The sequence below is a fragment of the Phaenicophaeus curvirostris genome, chromosome 5 (genome assembly GCF_032191515.1).
Source record: "Phaenicophaeus curvirostris isolate KB17595 chromosome 5, BPBGC_Pcur_1.0, whole genome shotgun sequence".
In the NCBI taxonomy this organism is placed as follows: domain Eukaryota; kingdom Metazoa; phylum Chordata; class Aves; order Cuculiformes; family Cuculidae; genus Phaenicophaeus; species Phaenicophaeus curvirostris.
The window spans coordinates 12,046,089-12,052,949 of record NC_091396.1 but is presented as its reverse complement, the minus strand read 5'-3'; the positions used below and the strand labels follow the sequence as shown (position 1 = coordinate 12,052,949).

The 6,861-nt window shown below is 38.0% G+C and overlaps 1 long non-coding RNA gene across 1 annotated transcript; it reads right to left on the bottom strand.

Annotated features, from left to right (window-relative positions):
* Positions 1-934: 934 nt before the first annotated feature.
* Positions 935-1,932, bottom strand: LOC138720785 (uncharacterized). Its single transcript, XR_011337475.1, has 3 exons — positions 1,889-1,932; positions 1,266-1,331; positions 935-1,118 (listed from the first exon to the last, which is right to left on the bottom strand). It is a non-coding gene; the product is annotated as an uncharacterized lncRNA (long non-coding RNA).
* Positions 1,933-6,861: the final 4,929 nt, after the last annotated feature.

Below are 6,861 nucleotides of genomic sequence, written 5' to 3'. Positions count from 1 at the left end.
TATCTACATATTCTGGCAGTGTTTCTTTAAGATCAAAGGAAACATCTATGAAATCTAAGTTCATGAATATGTAAATAGATAGAAAAGATAGGTTACTTACAGTTTATTATTTTAGGTGAATAAATAATGTATAATATAGTGTATTATAAAATATATTATATAATAAGCATAACATATGTGTGTAAGGAGGGTGAAAATATATATTTCTGTGTGTACATACATTTTATTTCAGTCTGTATTAAAAAAAAAAGTTATCTTAAAAGGTTGTGGAAAAAGCTTTTAACATCTTCAAAAAATATTAAAATGAGAGGTTTAGAAAGATAAACACAAGATCCAAACTTCCAAGCTTGGGTGCCTTGTTTACACCTTAAACATTACCTGTTCAGATCATCTACACAGGCAGGAACTCTGAAGCATTTAATAATTAAAATATAAATCATACCCAGTTTCTGCAACATCCATGCCATTCAACCTTCTCCTCATGCTGAGTTGGGGTTTTGCTCTCCATGTTTTCAAGCACATTAGAAACAGGCTTTAAGTTTTGAGAAGAATTTTTTGTGCTGCAAAAAGATATAAATATCAACATTGCATATCTATGAACTAGATCAGGGTGTATTTGCGGTCATAGGCTGTTGAACAGATCTTTCAGAACTCATTTGGCACGACAGAGCTCTGCCCACAAAAAGTAGGGGCATTGATCTGTTGAAACATTGTCACTTAAAGTGCTTAAATAAAAGTGGAAAGGGTTCTGTAGAAGCAAAAAGGAAGGGAAACATAGAAGAAAAGTAAATAATCAGAGAAGAGACTATGGATGTTGGAGACGTGAAAAGTAATTGCTTTTTATATTTAATTTCTATGTATATAAGTCAGTATACAGTTTATATTATAAGTGACATTAATGAAAAGGACATTGAAAACAACCAGGCACCCCCAGGAAACAGAGAAAGATTTGTTGACATATTCCCAAAAGCTTTCTTCATCTTCAGGCTGATTCTCAGGCTTCATCCTTCCTGATAATTTCAGCACAAGTGTTCTTTGTTATTTTTGGAACTAACTTCTCCACTGAAGTACTTGCTTGTGTAATGCGTTTTCCTTTCCTTAAACTTTCTCTTAAAAACCTGGTTTTAAGAGAGCATGCACAGATTTTGGAATAAAAAACATTGTTTTAACAGTGCTACAAAGCACTGCTTTTGTAACATATTCAAAAGCGCAAGTTAGTAGAAGACAATACTGATTTTGGTACCCATTATGTAGTCTTTTCTTACCTTCAACTTCCAGTACACACATAACATTCCTCGGACTATAGACAGCAGGCTATTTTTAGGCATTTTCTGAAAAATAAATGTCTTTATTAAATGTCATTATTTTATGTCAAAGCACGTGTCCGAAAAACATTTTATGAAAAATAATTTTATCAAAAAGACTGGAGAATATGGAGATGCTAGATCTCCATGTTCTTTGGTTGGCTACTAATACCTCTGTTAAAACATTAGATAAATTGTGATCTGTGTGCTGAGCAATTTCATTCCAAAGAACACATTATCAGACCTCAGGAGTCCTCCCAAAAGAAAATTTTGGTAAAGAATAATCAGCGTGGTCTCCATCTCAAACTCTCTTTTTTTTAAAAAAAAACAACCAAAAACAAACAACTTTTGCTCTGTTCAAGGGCAAGCTTTTGTAAAACTAAATATTTTAAAAAGACAGAGAGTAAAGAATTAGAAAGTTCCTTAAGTTCATCATGAGAAAGTTAGTAAAAATAATCATATCTCTCTAAGTGCAAATCTGATCAAAATCCTAAAGACACTAATTCTTCCTAGCAAACATTCAATAATAAAAATTAGTAATACTTTCATTCTCTATATTTCAGCACTGCATTCTCATTTGATACCTCTACAGCTTTTAGTATAATCCTCACTTGTCCTATTAATTGCAGGCACGCATTTTAAATCTGTAATGCTATTGCATAATCCCTGAAAAAGCCTTCACCAGGAAGAGAAGGGGGGGGAAAAAACCCACCTGCTTTTGCCAAGTAGCTCTTTGTACATGAGCTGTTTATCATTCAAATAAAATTTATGATTTAACAATTAGGTGTTTATCAATCACAGCTTCCTGGAACATGAAAGCATTTTGACATGTTGGAACATACTAACACACACACACATACAGAAAATGACTCCAACAGGAAAATGCAAGGCTGTGACAAGAAAAAAATACTACACAACACCACAGTGTAAGCCCAATTTTTCTGTAAAAAGAATGCTGGATAGTGACTCTGAAAATTATTCATTCTTTTTTTTGCCTGAAAGCGGCAATAATGATACCATACTCACAAGGCATTCCATCAATAGTTTTAGATTTAGAAACTTTGTGAGTTTAAGCATTATAAAATATACTTCATAAAATTGCACTTGTACTGTTAACTTTTTATGCCATTATTCATTAGCACCATTGAGGACAGAATGAAAATCTCTTCCAAAAATCATCTTTTGAAAACAGACCAGGTTCTGCATCCACAGAAAAATAAATGGAAATTATTTGCTATGCCCCACAGGGAGAATATTGAAAAAGAGTGTGGCTATAGCCCCAGCTCTGCAATATTTCTAAGTACAGAGATGTTACGTTTTATGCAACCAAGGTAAATGACAACCAATGGTACAGCAAAGAGCAGTAGACCTGTACAAAGCTGAAATACTTGGCATTCTAGGTAACAGGATCTGCAGGGTAAGAGTTTTAAGGCTCACAGAACACACCAGAGTATTTAGACCAAGCCCAGTGTTGCAACATTTTTTTTTTGTGAAGTTATTCTACTTGCACCTTTCAGGTCTACAGGGCACAGGAAAAGCTCTTAATGCTAGGTGTCGATGTCAGAAACTAAAATTCCAGCTACTTTGCTGTTAATGTTTCTGATGTTAACTGACAAACAAAGATTAGAAAGAAGTCAGTAATACAGATAAGCACGAAGTGTGAGCATCTCATGGTTTTGGGGTTTTTTTTCCCCATTCAAATACACAACTTGCTTGTAAAACAGAAAATATTAGACTACTCTTAAAGCTTCTGCTTGCAAAACAGTTATTTAGATTCAGGTGCCTATCTAACTCTGTAGGACATAATTATATTTACTAGAAAATTAAAGAAAATATTAGGGATTGAAAAACCAAATCCGAGCAATTTGATCGTGTGAGTTGAGAAGGGGACACAAAGAAGCAGAAACTGCTAGCAATATCAACCCAACATTCAGCCGGGGTAGCACCAGCTAATTATCAATTACTGCTCAACATTGGTTTCCAAAAGAGCCTTGAAAATGAGGAGGGTCACAGACATCTTTCTGCAACAGACGACAACCAACTGAGGACCAGTGTTAAAGCAGACTCATTCAAAACATGAGAGGTTGCAGAAAAACTAAACGTTAACCATTCAACAGTTGTTTGAAATGTGCCCCAGACTGGAAAAGTAAAAAAAAGTTCAACAAATGAGTACTGCATGAGCCGAACAAAAGTCAAGAAAAATCACCATTACAAAGTCTGCTCTGTGCTTTTCACAGCAAAAGTGATTAATTTCTTGACTGCATTGTGACATGTGATGAAAAATAGACTCTTGTAAGACAACCAGTGGTGTTCCACGCAGTAGCTGAACCAAAGCAAAGCACCAAAACACTTCCCCAAACTAAAGCTTCATCAAAAGAAGGTTATTAATCCTGGCAGCATAAAGTAACACAGCTTGTAGTCGCTACATGAAAAGCCACCTTCAAGCAAAACATTAACATAAAGCAAATATAGACCACCCATTCTTACAGCTCTGTCTTGTTACTTTTCACGTTGTTTTAATAAAAGAAAAAGAGCTAATTTTGTAGAAAAAGAATACATATAACATCGCTCAACATGTATTTAATAGGCCCTGCTTCAGCATTCCTTACTATAGGGACAGAAATTCCTAACTTATTACTGTAGCGAGTTTGAGATGCGCAGCTAATTCAATGGCCTCTGGAACTAGCACAACATTAAAGTATCAAATAAAACAACTGATCTACTTCTTAACTCAATTTTTTTGTACTTTCTAAAGCAAATTTTAAAAAAAAAAAAGCCAAACAAAGAAAATCCAGCCTTTTACTAAACCTGCTAACTATCATTTCAAGATAAACTGGCTATACCAAAGCCCTAAGGGTATTAATTATCTCTAGTGGCTCTGACTAGCCCTGCCTGGTGCAGCCTGCCACTCCCCTGCCTACAGCCTAGAAGCCCCATTTAAGCTCAGTCCAGGACCCACAGTACTGTCTTGAGTCGAACTGTATAAGTGTTGGTCCCTAACTATAGATACTCACTTCAGGAACAGACTGGATCTTCAGTCCAAATGGCTTCAACGTGAATTATAGTATCTCAAGTGTAGCTGATTTGTGAAAAATCAGCCTATAAATCAGAAAAGTAGGCTTAGGAACTCTATTTCTTGCTCTGCATAGCATGGGTTTTGGCATCTTTTTAAATGAAAAAAGCATACGCTCTTTCACTTCTATTAATTTCAATGTCACTCTTCTGTGCCACACGCAAAATTTTCTCTACAAAAGGTATTTACAGCACATACCTACTCGAAGAGCTGTATGAACAGGAGAAATGCTAGCTATGAAATAAGGTTGAATTGGATCAGGTAGCTCAGTTCAGAATAATTAATGCAGAAATAAAAAAAAAAACCCAAAAGTCAAGACTCAAAATTTAACTACATTTTGAAACAACAGGACAAAAATACCACTTGCTTTGGCATCAGAGAAAAAATGACACTGCAAGTAAGCTAGTAGCTACTACTACGATTATACTACTATGATTGTTCACAATTGTTTACATAAAATTTAGTAATTTAATGCTTTATAGTTGTGACTATCAGTTCAGTCAAAATTCTGCATTCTGTGGATCATTAGCTGTAGGACAAAAGCAAGTTTGCTTTAGGGTTTCATAGGCTGTGTAAGCAATATGGGACAGGTTGTTACTTTTAAAAAATCTTCTAAGTGTAAACATGCCAGAGGATCTTTGAATGTTACTACCTCCTTTTTAAAATAATTCAACTGCAAAAATAACTGAGACTGGTCATATATTACTACGCATGCTGTGTTTTATCCAAACACACCACTGCATCTGCCATCCCAACTAGAAGAAAAGAAACAATTTAGGAACCTAATTTTATAATTTCTTCTTTACTCATGCACCTCCATGCCTCAGAGAAAACAACTTCCAGGATAAGGGCATAAGCTCAGGATTCAGAATTTTACCAGACTCACTATTTAGAATTAAAAACACTCAAGTAATTTGAGAAAAAAAATAAAATATCCCATGGTGGGGGGATAGGAACTAGATGATATTTAAGGTCCCATCCCACCCAAACTGTTCTATGATTAACAACATTACACTGTTACCCCAGGAGAGATAAATAAAAACTTTTGATCTTTTAGGCTACATGAATACTTCTGATCTTTGAAGCTGAAAGAATAACAAAGATATTCAACACCTTGTTTACCTCAGAGGTTTCTTCTATACCCTGACTGGTCAGGGCACTCTGACCTCTCTAGACACCTCTTAAGGGAAGAAAGCACCAAGTTGTGAAAGTAATAAACACAGCAGTTAATCCATTCAAGGCTGGGAACCTGTGTCTCCTCAAGGAAAAGTAGTGCCAGATGGGATGAATTTGTGACGGTCTGGGGTTAATTGGAAGGTCATCTTTCTCTTAACTAATTAAAAGAGCAGAATAAGTATTTTTTTTCAGAATTGTGTAACGTAATGAATATGTATTAGATTGGTGTAACTACTGCTTTAAGTAGGCAGATTCTTTAAGTGCTCAGTTTGTATCAATAACCCTTTATGGGTTTCAGAGTGTGAGTTCTGTGGAAGATCCTCCCATCTCGTGCATGGCCGGCCATGTCTCCTCACTCCACAGAATACTTCTCTTTCCCGAGTTCTTTTACCGATTTCAGGTGACACCACCAAATCTATTCAGATAAGATGTACTGCGATTTACGCATTATTCATTTTCATAGAATCATAGAATAACCAGGTTGGAAGAGACCCACCGGATCATCGAGTCCAACCATTCCTATCAAACACTAAACCATGTCCCTTAGCACCTCGTCCACCCGTGCCTTAAACACCTCCAGGGAAGGTGACTCAACCACCTCCCTGGGCAGCCTCTGCCAGTGCCCAATGACCCTTTCTGTGAAAAAACTTTTCCTAACGTCTAGCCTAAACCTCCCCTGGCGGAGCTTGAGGCCATTCCCTCTTGTCCTGTCCCCTGTCACTTGGGAGAAGAGGCCAGCACCCTCCTCTCTACAACCACCTCAACATCCTTCTTGTAGTGAGGGGCCCAGAACTGAACACAGGATTCGAGGAGCGGTCTCACCAGTGCCGAGTACAGAGGGAGAAGAACCTCCCTGGACCTGCTGGTCACACCGTTTCTGATAGAAGCCAAGATGCCATTGGCCTTCTTGGCCACCTGGGCACACTGCTAGCAAAAATGAGAAAATCCCGCAAAAATGAGAAAAAACCCACCCATTTTAAAGCATTTACAAGGAAACTTTTAGTTATCTCCCACTACTGTTTATCCGTTTCCACAGGTAGGTATGGGATGCGCGGGTTGAACTCAGCGGGACTGGGACCCGGTAGCACCCAGCCCGCCGAGGCGTATCCCTCACTGCGATTGGATAACAGCGCCCGGGGGATGGAGCCTCCCTTCCCCTTGAGGCTCATCCATCACTGCGATTGGCTCGCTGCGGCCGGGGGGCGGAGCCTCCCTGCCCCTCTAGAGAACGCTTGGCTGCGATTGGCTCGCTGCGCCCCGGGGGGCGGAGCCACACGTCCCGCCCTTTGCCCGCCGAGCACGTCCGGG